The following is a 14006-nucleotide window of genomic DNA, read 5'->3' on the forward strand; positions in this document are numbered from 1 at the left end:
GTGAGGTCTCAGAACCACCCCAAGTACAGCTGTATTAGGGCAGATAAGGAAAGGGATAGATATACACTGACAGGTGAGAGAATTAAGTACAGACAGTTAGCACTAGCATAAGTCACATACAATGCAGATATACACATATATACATAAACATGTCATATAATATACTGCACTATTACACTGCATGCAACTTACCCAGATTCAGTGTCTGGGAAGGCTACAGCGCTGTGTACACTGACCTAATGGTGAGGTACGCAGGGGGACTGGACCAACTGCCATCTCCAGAGATTTCTGCTGCACCACAGAGAAAATGGATGCTGGAGACCTCAGAAGAAGCGTGGCCCGCGGAGGAAGCAGCTCAGCGATGCCGGACTATAGATACTGAAAGGCGCGCTGAGCTGAGGGGAGGAGCCACTGTGACAGGGAAGGCTGTCTCCCCTGGCCGGCTATTAACCCCCGGGACGCCGGCTCCCTGCACCGAACACTAAGTCCCTGGTGGTCTAGTGGACACACGGGGTATGGGGGGCCCGCCGCCACTGCCGGCGCCTCCGGTCTGTCCCCAGAGACCGGAGGCACAGGACTGCATTTCAAATGCGCGGATCACCGCAAGCGGTGACCCGCGCCTTACCTGCTCCCCGTGGATCCGGCAGCAGTCCTGGGCTCCCGCAGAGTCCGGCTAGTACAGACTCTGGGGTCCCGCTGAGATCCCCAGATCTGTACTGGCGTCTCAGCGCCAGCGGGGTGACGGAGCAGCAGCTTAGACGTCCTATGGACAGTCTGATGCTGCCGCTCTGAAGAATCCAAAGGAAAAATAAAAAAACTCTGTCCTTTAGAAAAAATAAAGCTTAGGGGCTGCTAATCAGCTCCCCACTGCACTAAACGGTGACCCGATTCCGGCCGGGCACCAACTTAAACTGAGGTGCCTCTGGCTTGGGGGTGGGGTTATAGGGAGAGTGGACCCAAGTGCATCCTGGGAGCTAAAAGCTTTAACTGCGTGGTGCCCGGATTTGGTTCCCAACCTATACCCCAAGGTCAACCCTGTGGACCCTGAAGTAGAAACAGTGCTTACACTCTATATTCCCTACCACATGCACACACACAGTATGTTAGCAGATGCAGCGCTTACACTCTATATTCCCTACCACATGCACGCAGCGCTTACACTCTATATTCCCTACCACATGCACACACACACAGCGAGTTAGCAGATACAGTGCTTACACTCTATAGTCCCTACCACATGCACACACACAGTATGTTAGCAGATGCAGCGCTTACACTCTATATTCCCTACCACATGCGCGCACACACAGTATGTTAGCAGATGCAGCGCTTACACTCTATATTCCCTACCACATGCGCGCACACACAGTATGTTAGCAGATGCAGCGCTTACACTCTATATTCCCTACCACATGCACACACACACACAGTATGTTAGCAGATGCAGCGCTTACACTCTATATTCCCTACCACATGCTCACACACACAGTATGTTAGCAGATGCAGCGCTTACACTCTATATTCCCTACCACATGCTCACACACACAGTATGTTAGCAGATGCAGCGCTTACACTCTATATTCCCTACCACATGCACACACACAGTATGTTAGCAGATGCAGTGCTTACACTCTATGGCCCTCATTCAGAGCCACTCGCAAACAGCAGTACGCTCGTTGCGTTCCGATGTTGACTAACCGCGCATGCGTCGGTGTAACAGTGCGCATGTGCGTACAGCAGATTGCGAGCTTTTTTGGTCTCGTTCGTCAAATAGCGTACAGGAAGTGACCTGTCAAATGTGATTGACAGAACAGGGCGTTTTTGGGTGTTGACGGGGGTGGAGATGGAAAAACGCAGGCGTGGCGAGGCGTTTTTGGGGCGTACATACATTAGCAAATGCGAGCGTAAAATGTGTTCGGACCGACTCATACGTCACTGGATGATCCTCTTTCCCTTCAAAATGCTCGCACAGCTTAGGGTCTGGATTACTCGACCACATTGGCGATGGCCTTCTCCTCCGTCCCGGGACTCCACGATGTTGTTGCGATTAATCGCGGGAGGGCTGAAAAGCAATTAGTGTTGGATTGAAAACCGGCTTGGTATGTGTTTTGGAATCAGTTTTTTGGGATAGCACAAAACCGTACGCAGGTGGAAATCAGAGCTGCTAATGTCAGGATGACACAATCAATTTGCGTACATTTGTGAGGGTTTATTTTGCCCTCAATTTGGTGGTTAGGGCCTATTGTAACAATAATGTCATCATGTTTTAATTTTCGCACCATTTTATTTTTGCCTCTTGAATTTGCCTCGTTATATGATTTTTTAAACGTTCCTTAAAGTGCCCATTTTTTTATTTTTTTTATTTTTCCCAGTTTTTGCCTTTTGGTCCAGGATTAAATTTAACCCATTTGTACAATAATTTCACAATCCAATGTCACATTTTTTGTTTCAATTTATTGCTCCATCAAAATTTAAAAAAATTAAAAATTTTGGATCATCTTTTTTTGCCAAAGATATGTCCCAAAATCAAACAAATTGGCCCAACATAACTGTTGACATAAACATACCAAAAAAATTTAAAAACATTTCACAAGAAAGGAGAGGGAAGTTTTGACCAGAAAGAAATATGAGCCAAGCACAGAAGGATTGTGGGAAAAGTCACCATTGCTGTCATCGTTTTTTCACCCGTTTGGATGGGGGAGGGAGGGCGCCAGACCGGGTCCGGGATGTCATCGGGCTGGCCTGTCCAGAGGCAGATGTTGTGGCCTCTGGACTAGGCACAGGGCTAGGCACATTTGGAGGATTGGCTGATGTTGTGCCAGAGGTGGAGGATCCTGATGTTCCGGCAGGAAGGGAGGTCGGCTCCACCATGTGCTGGTGAACGAGCTGCTCCAGGGCATTGGCGATGCGGATGTTGGCCCTGGTATTTTCCGCCAGGGCCTGACCAATGGTCACGTTGGCCGCAGCATTTTGCTCCAGGGCCTCAGCCACCCGTAGCAGACTGGCGTCCATCCTCTGCAGAATCTCCGTATGGAAATCCGATTTGAAATTGAGTTCTGTGAGGAGGGACACTGCCTGCGAGGGGGATTGCCCTGGACTGGCTTCTGCAGGGTCCTCAGCCGGATGTACTGGTTCCTCCCCTGCCGAGCCAGCAGAAATTCGGCGGCCAAGGCTCCCCTCTGGAACAGACTCATCCGCCTGTGTCTCTGTTAGGAAAAAAGAGAAAAGCCTCACATTAGAATCTACATATTGGCACAATAACATTTCATAGTTGATAACATCCAAAGATTTACCTGGGACAACATGAGGAGCCGCAAAGTCTGGCATGTCCGTATCCATGTTGGACACGCCAAACACCTCCACAGGCTGCACACACCCCTGTGCCAGCTCTTCTAAATCGGTCAACTCCAATGACACAGGGGTGGGACCCCCACCTGTCCCCCTTGCATGCCTAGCCCTGTCCGCGAGTTTTTGCTTTAGGCGATATTTGAAGTCGCCCCATCTGTGGGAAAAAATGGAAGCCATTATCCTTTTGTTTAAAATGGTGTTTGTTTTTAGGGGGGGAAAGTGTTTACTTACCGCCGTTTGACATCCCGGGCTAGACGGACATAATCACCCACCCTATTGACAGCACTGGCTACCTCTTCCCACATTCTCCCCTTCTGGCTTAGACTCATATTCCTGTCTGCCTGTGGCAGGATGTCCACACACTTCTGTATCAAAACCTCCATCTCCTTTCTTGTGAAATGTGGCTGCTTTTTTTTTTTGGCAGCTTTGGCCGGAATACTGGGCCCGGCAGCCTCTTCCATGTCATCCTCCTCACCTATTTGTGTAAATATTCAGATTTCTCAAAATCACAACTTGCCCAATCTTATGTTTCAAATAAATCATTGATACAAAATGCATGAAAGACTTACCACCTGACTCTTGGGCATTGTTTCCCTGGTCTGTCGCCATGTCTGAGGTCCAATCCAGAAATACCCCAGAATTTTAATGTGTTTTCGTGACGTATTTATACATGCGTCCTTATTTTGCGGCCAAATCATTGATTGTGTGTTCCTATGATCCCTCCTTAATTTGTGCGGGAAACGAAACACTATGTATGGCTTGGTGTGTCTCGAGTTGAGGTGGCGTTTTTGGATTGTTGGAGGATACCTTGGCTGGAGTTTATTGTTTGCGTATAAAGGAGTTGGCGGTTGGAGATTATTTTGTTTGGTAGATTTGCGTTTTTATTTTCCGTTCTTTTTTGTTTTTTATTTTTTTTACCTCGTTTCTTGATTTGGTAAGTTTTGTGAAGTCTAACTTTTGATCAATTGTTGTTTCATTGTGTTTCTTCATTTTTGTAAATTTTGGATCAATAATTTCATATATTTTAGCTTTTGATTAATTTCAGACCCAAAGACCTTTTGATTTGGACTCTTATATATTTGCTCTTGGTAAGTCCATTTTTTATCTTGTATTTGTGAACTAATTAGCGCATTTTTCACAGTTTGTATAGTGACTTGTATTTGCGAACTAATTAGCGCATTTTTACTACTTACTATTGTGACTTGTATTTGCGAACTAATTTGCGCATTTTTACTACTTACTATTGTGACTTGTATTTGCGAACTAATTTGCGCATTTTTACTACTTACTATTGTGACTTGTATTTGCGAACTAATTCGCGCATTTTTACTACTTACTATTGTGACTTGTATTTGCGAACTAATTTGCGCATTTTTACTACTTACTATTGTGACTTGTATTTGCGAACTAATTTGCGCATTTTTACTACTTACTATTGTGACTTGTATTTGCGAACTAATTTGCGCATTTTTAAATGCTTATTAATAATTCTTATTTTTTTGAGGTTGCCCTTTCGCTTTTTGGGCAAACATTTCAACCCATTTTGATGTACTGTGTGCAATGTCGTTTTGCTCTTTTGCCAAATGTGTGTTTCGCATATTTTAAGTTTGGTCTATCACAAAATTTAGAAACAAAAATGCACAGAGTGAAATTTTTCAAATAATTTTTGTGATTAATTTCAGTTTGGACGTATCATGACAATACCCCGGCATGTAAGCAGCAATGGATGGTATCATCAAGCTAAGTTGTTTTGAATTTTCTTTTGGGGTGGGTCCAAAGCCTTACATTACAATCTTGCCATTTCAGGTTGATCTAGGGCGGATTGTTCTGGCCATGCTCCCGGAAGCCGACCAACCTCAATCTCGTCCCAGGCGTAGGCATCGTAGGCGTGCAAGGCCCCAGATATTTCGAACACGTGTCACCCTTTTTGGAATGCCCGATGATGAGGTTTTAAGACGCTACCGTCTTCCTCCCAAAATCATCATAGACACTCTCTCATTAATAGAGAGTGATCTGGAGCGGCAAATTGACAGTCCTACAGCAATACCACCACTTACGCAATTTATGGCGGTGTTACATTTCTGTGCCTCAGGATCGTTTCAAACAACGGTGGGAATAGTGGCAGGCATCTCACAATCCTCCTTTTCCCGGATTCTGAGGGCAGTGATGGAGGCACTTTTCAAGCACCTCCATCATTTTATTCAAATGCCTTTGGATATGGGTGCCCTTAGTGTGGCCAAGGCCAATTTTTACCAAATAGCTGGCTTCCCACACATCATAGGGGTTGTGGATGGTACTCACATACCACTTCAGCCTCCAGCACGGCTGGAGGCCATATTTCGAAACAGGAAACACTATCACTCCCTGAATGTAATGGTGGTATGTGATGCCTCCCTCCAGATCCTGTCCCTGAATGCAAAATTACCAGGAAGTGCACATGACTCCTTCGTCATCCGGCAATCAGGGATATGGCACAAATTAAACAACCTACAAGCTGGTGATGCGTGGCTTCTGGGTAAGTGTAGACCTTTAGTACATAACAATGTTAAGCTTGATACACAGTGATCCTGATGTTGTCTATTCTTTTTCACAGGAGACAGTGGATACCCTTGCATGCCCTGGCTGCTCACTCCTTACTTGGCTCCCACACCAGGTCCACAAAGTGAGTTTAATACCGCACTTACAGCCACCAGGCAAGTGGTGGAGCGCTGTATCGGCCTCTTAAAAGGCCGATTCAGATGCCTCCACCGCTCTGGTGGCGAGCTCATGTATTTGCCGGATATGGTTTCGAAAATTGTGGTCCTGTGTGGGATCTTTCACAACATCGCCATAAGGAGTGGTGTTCCAATGCAGCCAGAGGATGCCTTACCTGAGGATGGCCCCCCCGAGGTTGGTCGGAGGTCAGTATGTGGGGGGGCCATACGCGATGATGTGGTGGCCCGATATTTTAGGTAATTATTGATCAAACAACAGTGTGTATACCCAATGTGTTACGGTTTTTTAACGTTCATCTTTTTTTATATTAATTCTTGCACCATCTTCTGTTTGCATAATCTTTGGCACTCCCACGATGACTACTTCCTGCTACCCTTCAAAAACCTTTCTGTGGAAACTTCGGGAATATATTCTGACACCAATATTGCAACGCCATATTTGTGAAATCATGTGGGCATGGACCTTCGTCAACCAGTTCTTGATTTGTTGTGTGTTTGTTTAGTGTTTTTGGTATGTGGAGTTTTTCTGATTATCACTGTGTGTTTTGTTTGTGAGTGACCACTTTGTATTTTGATTTCTTTTGTGAATAAATATTTGGAGAGTGTAATTTGTTTCCTTTTTGGGCACGTTAGAAGTAAGTGGCCACCAAATAGGAACCTGAAAAATGGTGTAAACTATCATGTTGACCACCACAAAAAAGGAAAATGACATTGGTACTGGGAGGTGTTTCTTGTGCCTGTTTGCATTCAAAATACAACACACAATCTGTAGTGAGTTTCTGGGGCAAACCTTGCTTGAAGAGTCTACTTATGTCAGTGTAAAGAATCTTGGATTTACTCCAAACGCATGAGACAGAGCTTGATTTTAAACATATTTATTAAGAAACAATTTAAAAAAAAAAAAAAAAAAAAAATTAATTCTGAAGGAGGACCAACAGATGGTCAAGGGCCTGCATTAGCCCGGTGACCTGCTCCCGCATACGGCCCACACAATTCTCAATCTGTTCCCGACGCCTCTGTTCCTCTGTGGGTGACAAAAGTTTGGGGATTAATAAATCGATAATGAAGCAACATTGTCAAAAAACAAGCAAACACAAACTTACAAGCTTGTGGGCCAAAAATACATTACACGGATAAAACCCAGAACCCCAAAATGTCGTATGCCAAAAATACAAGGGCCCTAAAAAAAGGCACACAGGTGTGATATGTGTATGGTGACATCAGCAGGAACAGGTAAAGACAACCCCCAAAAATACCCTAAGGCGAAAAAAAAAAAAAAAAAATGGGGACGACACATGATCACATACAAACAGTTTGTGGTGTCCAAAATAAACTTTAAAAACATACCGTTCTCCAAAACGAGAGAGCCAGAAGCCACTCCCTGGACCACCTCGGAGGTGGCTACATTCCCCAACCCGAGGGGCAAGGTGTTTTCGCCATCCTGGGAGGGGGTATTTGGAGGAGGGACGGATGGAGGAGAGGGGGAATTGGGCTGGAGGGGAAGTAGGGCAGAAATTTCAGCCACAGGGTCTGGGGAGGAGGGGGGAATAGAGGAATTGGGGGTTGGAGAGAGGGGCCGGGTCTTGTGTGGCGATGCCGCCGTAGTGTTTGCTGTGCCCCTAAAAAATGACCAAAAAATTGTTGTTAGTTTCAACAGGAAACCAAAGGAAAAAAAAAAAATATAGGACAGACATGAAAACATGCACATGCAGATATGACTACAATGACTCAATAGGACAGACATGAAAACATGCACATGCAGATATGACTACAATGACTCAATAGGACAGACATGAAAACATGCACATGCAGATATGACTACAATGACTCAATAGGACAGACATGAAAACATGCACATGCAGATATGACTACAATGACTCAATAGGACAGACATGAAAACATGCACACGCAGTTAGGGCCCACAAGATAAACTTGAAAACCACAGTCCAGAACACTTACTTTCCACAATCTGCATGCGAAAGCATGCCAGCAAGCGGGGCGTCCGCCGGTGCAGGTCCGACCACCTGCGCTCCAGCTGGCCAATATGTCGGCGTGAGCCGAAGGAGCGCAGGCGTCGACGTACCTCCGCATATGCGGAACGCTTGCGCCTGTTGGAGATGGGTGGAGGCTGACTGGTGATCCTCCTGTCCATCACCTCCGTCAGCACCAGCAGTTCGCGCCTGGTGAATGCGGCGGATCTCATGATGGCAATGGTGTTTTTTTTACAAAATATTTTTAATAAAGCACCACAAAAAAATTTGATTGGCTAATGTATTTGGGAAATTAACAGGACAAATTCTATTGGTTAGTGTATGAGTCATGTGTTCGACAGGGCCACAAATCTCTTGAGAGTTATGATTGGCTTGATGCAGTGACATGCGTAAGCTAATTTAAATAAAGAAATGAACCACAGAAAAATTGTGGGGAGACAAACAAATAGAACAATTGTTTAATTGTGGCTAACATGTCTTTGGAACAATAAAAGCGAAGGTTTCAGCCGTACGTATTCTGCAAGCAAATACAAACACGGACAAGATTAAAGTTTATTGCATTGTGTTGAAAAAAATAAATAAATTAAGCTAATTGATACATTGATTGGCATGATACGATTGAGGGAGGTAGGCCGAAAAAACGAGCAGGTAATCGGAATCTGACAGTCCCACTTCCGGTTTGTACTTGTGCGTGCGTTCCCTTCAAGCCATTTCGGGGATGTACGCTCGCTATTTGGCACGCTCGTTAGTCAGAGGAGGGGTCGCCTGAGTTTGGGGCGGATTTTTAGCTGCGTAGGAAAAAAAGAGCGAGTGCTTGAATTTAAATATTTTTTTACGTACGGCGAACGTGCGTACGCCCACTTGCGAGTGGCTCTGAATGAGGGCCAATATTCCCTACCACATGCACACACACACAGTATGTTAGCAGATACAGCGCTTACACTCTATATTCCCTACCACATGCACACACACACACAGTATGTTAGCAGATGCAGTGCTTACACTCTATATTCCCTACCACATGCACACACACAGTATGTTAGCAGATGCAGTGCTTACACTCTATATTCCCTACCACATGCACACACACACAGTATGTTAGCAGATGCAGTGCTTACACTCTATATTCCCTACCACATGCACACACACACAGTATGTTAGCAGATGCAGTGCTTACACTCTATATTCCCTACCACATGCACACACACACACAGTATATTAGCAGATACAGCGCTTACACTCTATATTCCCTACCACATGCACACACACACAGTATGTTAGCAGATGCAGCGCTTACACTCTATATTCCCTACCACATGCTCACACACAGTATGTTATCAGATACAGCGCTTACACTATATTCCCTACCACATGCACACACACACAGTATGATAGCAGATGCAGCGCTTACACTCTATATTCCCTACCACATGCGCGCACACACAGTATGTTATCAGATACAGCGCTTACACTATATTCCCTACCACATGCACACACACACAGTATGATAGCAGATACAGTGCTTACACTCTATATTCCCTACCACATGCACACACACACACACACACAGTATGTTAGCAGATGCAGTGCTTACACTCTATATTCCCTACCACATGCACACACACACAGTATGTTAGCAGATGCAGTGCTTACACTCTATATTCCCTACCACATGCACACACACACAGTATGTTAGCAGATGCAGCGCTTACACTCTATATTCCCTACCACAAGCACACACACAGTATGTTAGCAGATGCAGCGCTTACACTCTATATTCCCTACCACATGCACACACACACAGTATGTTAGCAGATACAGTGCTTACACTCTATACTCCCTACCACATGCACACACACAGTATGTTATCAGATACAGCGCTTACACTATATTCCCTACCACATGCACACACACACAGTATGTTAGCAGATGCAGCACTTACACTCTATATTCCCTACCACATGCTCACACACACAGTATGTTAGCAGATGCAGCGCTTACTCTATATTCCCTACCACATGCTCACACACACAGTATGTTAGCAGATACAGCGCTTACACTCTATATTCCCTACCACATGCACACACACACAGTATGTTATCAGATACAGCGCTTACACTCTATAATCCCTACCACATGCACACACACACAGTATGTTAGCAGATACAGCGCTTACACTCTATACTCCTTACCACATGCACACACACAGTATGTTAGCAGATACAGTGCTTACACTCTATAATCCCTACCACATGCACACACACAGTATGTTAGCAGATGCAGTGCTTACACTCTATATTCCCTACCACATGCACACACACAGTATGTTATCAGATGCAGTGCTTACACTCTATAATCCCTACCACATGCACACACACAGTATGTTAGCAGATGCAGTGCTTATACTCTATAATCCCTACCACATGCACACACACACAGTATGTTAGCAGATGCAGCGCTTACACTCTATATTCCCTACCACATGCACACACACACAGTATGTTATCAGATACAGCGCTTACACTATATTCCCTACCACATGCACACACACACAGTATGATAGCAGATGCAGCGCTTACACTCTATATTCCCTACCACATGCGCGCACACACAGTATGTTAGCAGATACAATGCTTACACTCTATATTCCCTACCACATGCACACACACACACACAGTATGTTAGCAGATGCAGTGCTTACACTCTATATTCCCTACCACATGCACACACACACAGTATGTTAGCAGATGCAGTGCTTACACTCTATATTCCCTACCACATGCACACACACAGAATGTTAGCAGATGCAGCGCTTACACTCTATATTCCCTACCACATGCACACACACACAGTATGTTAGCAGATACAGTGCTTACACTCTATATTCCCTACCACATGCACACACACAGTATGTTATCAGATACAGCGCTTACACTATATTCCCTACCACATGCACACACACACAGTATGTTAGCAGATGCAGCACTTACACTCTATATTCCCTACCACATGCTCACACACACAGTATGTTAGCAGATGCAGCGCTTACTCTATATTCCCTACCACATGCACACACACACAGTATGTTATCAGATACAGCGCTTACACTCTATAATCCCTACCACATGCACACACACACACAGTATGTTAGCAGATACAGCGCTTACACTCTATATTCCCTACCACATGCGCGCACACACAGTATGTTAGCAGATACAGTGCTTACACTCTATAATCCCTACCACATGCACACACACAGTATGTTAGCAGATGCAGTTCTTACACCCTATATTCCCTACCACATGCACACACACAGTATGTTAGCAGATGCAGTTCTTACACCCTATATTCCCTACCACATGCACACACACAGTATGTTAGCAGATACAGTGCTTACACTCTATATTCCCTACCACATGCACACACACAGTATGTTAGTAGATACAGTGCAGATATAAAAAATGAAGTGCAGAAGACTTACAGTATAAAACATTGTATAAGATGGGACACAAGCTATATTCCCATTGCTGCACGTGCAGTCATCAGACCCACAGAAGCTGCAGTGGCCTCACCCAAAGGCTCAGTGCCACGGGAGTGGTATAAGTAAGGGAAGGATAGGAGCACATGAGGAACGGGGGCCCTGCTCGTGAGAGATTAGTGTATAGGGGTGGGCCAGACAGAAACACTCCACATAGGGGGGGAGAGTCCCTTATATTTAGAGTAAGGGAATTGGGAGTTAGTTATGTTGTTGGCAGTGACGTTCCTCCCCTAGGTGTCACCTGGTGTGGGGAGGGGAAGCTGTGTCACCCCTCGGCGGCCTGCACCCCCCTTGTGATGCCACTGGTTGTTGGCACAGAGGATTGTGCTGTAAAGCAGACATGAGGAGAGTGAGAATAAGTCATTTATTATTTAGATTACAATGTGATAATGGAAGACATGACTAATTATTTGTCCTTCCACAGATGAGGCTCAGGATGTAAGACACAATGACACTTTCAGCATTGGGTACAGGAAAGGAAAGCAGATACATATGGAGACGGTGAGGGAAACTGGCGTCGTTGTCCGACAATCTTACCTCATGTCACGCCGCTCAGACTGATTATCAGTGATCTTTACATTCCCATTTTTGAATTATGTTTAGGCTCTATAACTCCATCATGCCAGATGTAGTATATATTTGTTATTTCTACACATAGAGAAACTATTCCGGTTTGTGAGGTTATTTGATCATTTAGAAAATGCTTTTTAACATATCTATTTATTTATGTTGAACGATATAGAAATGAGTTATGTGACAGTAAGTGTCGTCGTTAGGCATTACAGCTGTTACATATATTGTTGCTTGTTAGGCCATGTGGGTGGTTGGATATGGCAGCGTATAGGGTTCCTGATTCTGAGTCGGGCGCAGTGAAGCTTTTTTTGTTCTTTTGTGCTTCCGTCCACATTCCATGGATTGAGGCGCACAAGCGATACAAGGTATCAAAGATATTTTTAAAATGTAGTTGGCGTTTCCTGCGCGGTGACGGAGTTTGCTTAGCCCATGCCCAGAGATGAGCTGCCTTATGGGCATGTTATGGAAGTGACGCAAGTGTGCCGCTTATAGTGGATACGTACAGAGACGCAGAAACACCCACGTAGGAACATACGACTAGTTAGCACAAGCAGCTTCTGCTGATTAAAATGATATGCAGCATGCGTATGTTCTGTGAGCGAGTGCGGGTGTATCTGCATGTGAAATCCTATGTTACAATGTCAGCGGCTGTAACACTGTAACGTAGCATATCGCATGCAGATACACCCGCAGTCACACAAAGAACATAGTCATGCTGCATATCATTTTAATCAGCAGAAGCTGCTTGTGCTATATAGTCTCATCACTGTGCGAATAAGATGCATTTGAAGGTAAAAAAATTGCACATAAAGACGCTAGGCCGCTACCGAGTCACGCCACGATATGGCGCCACTAAAAGGGCTGTTTAACACGCAAGGAGGCTAGATGTATGTGGACCCATCTGTTGGAAGATATATTCAGAGGGAACATCTGCATCTGCCATAGGACTGGTGCAAGTTCTGACAGTGTGTCTAAAGATGCACCAAGTGGTATATCAGCGTATATGGTTGCTTAAAGTAGGCGTCTCATTCCTGCATATTCAGATACATGGATATGCACCAGGGAAGGGCTTTTAGTGGCATTTGCATAAAGTTGCAAATGTGAGTCCGGCAAAAGACGAGATATGGACTCTGCTGTGACCAATGCAGAACCAGGCTCATAGGGCTCTATTTACTACAATCTGCATTGGCAATGCAGATTGTAGTGTGATATTACCAATCACAGGGATTTACTACAAATCCCTTGCAAGGACAGAGCTTGTGATAAAGATCTGTCCCTGCGAATCCCCTCCGCAGCCTTATCATGGTATTTTCGAAAAAATACTGTGACAAGTGCCCGCACATGCACCGACCGGCCGCTGCTGCTACCCCCCCAGTGCTAAGCCCTGCCCCCAGCGCAAAGCCTTGCCCCCTGCGATTGCGGAAACCCCCCCATGACTCTCCCTCCCACCCTTAATTGCACTTACCTGCATGATCCGGGCTCCGGTGATGTCCTCCATGCCTCCGGTCAGCTGACATCCCATATTGCACTGGGACCCGGTCACCTGATGACCGGGCCGCAGTCAAGTATGGGAGACCAGCTGACCGGAGGAAGGTCATCACCGGAGCCCTGAACTCCGGTCCCTTTTTTTTTGCAGTGTATCAGCGTGTGGCCTGTTTAGACAACACAGCTGAATACTGGGGCCGGTCCCAGGCGCTGCTCCGCATGTTAGAGCAGGCCAGGAGTCTGGTAACCAGGGGAGACCCTGGGTAAAGCCACCTCCAGGTGCTGTTATTATCACAGGGCCTCCCCTGGTATTTTTTTCACAATTTATTTTTAGCAAATTGCACACAGATCGCATTT

At 45.4% G+C, this 14006-nt stretch overlaps 1 long non-coding RNA gene across 3 annotated transcripts in view; it reads right to left on the reverse strand.

Moving 5' to 3' along the window:
- Positions 1-14006, reverse strand: part of LOC148506531 (uncharacterized) — a 555606-nt gene that overhangs the window by 354978 nt on the left and 186622 nt on the right. The gene's annotated exons all lie outside the window — the stretch shown is intronic.

This window comes from Taudactylus pleione, unplaced genomic scaffold, assembly GCF_031769625.1.
Source record: "Taudactylus pleione unplaced genomic scaffold, aTauple2 ptg000400l, whole genome shotgun sequence".
Classification (NCBI taxonomy): Eukaryota; Metazoa; Chordata; class Amphibia; order Anura; family Myobatrachidae; genus Taudactylus; species Taudactylus pleione.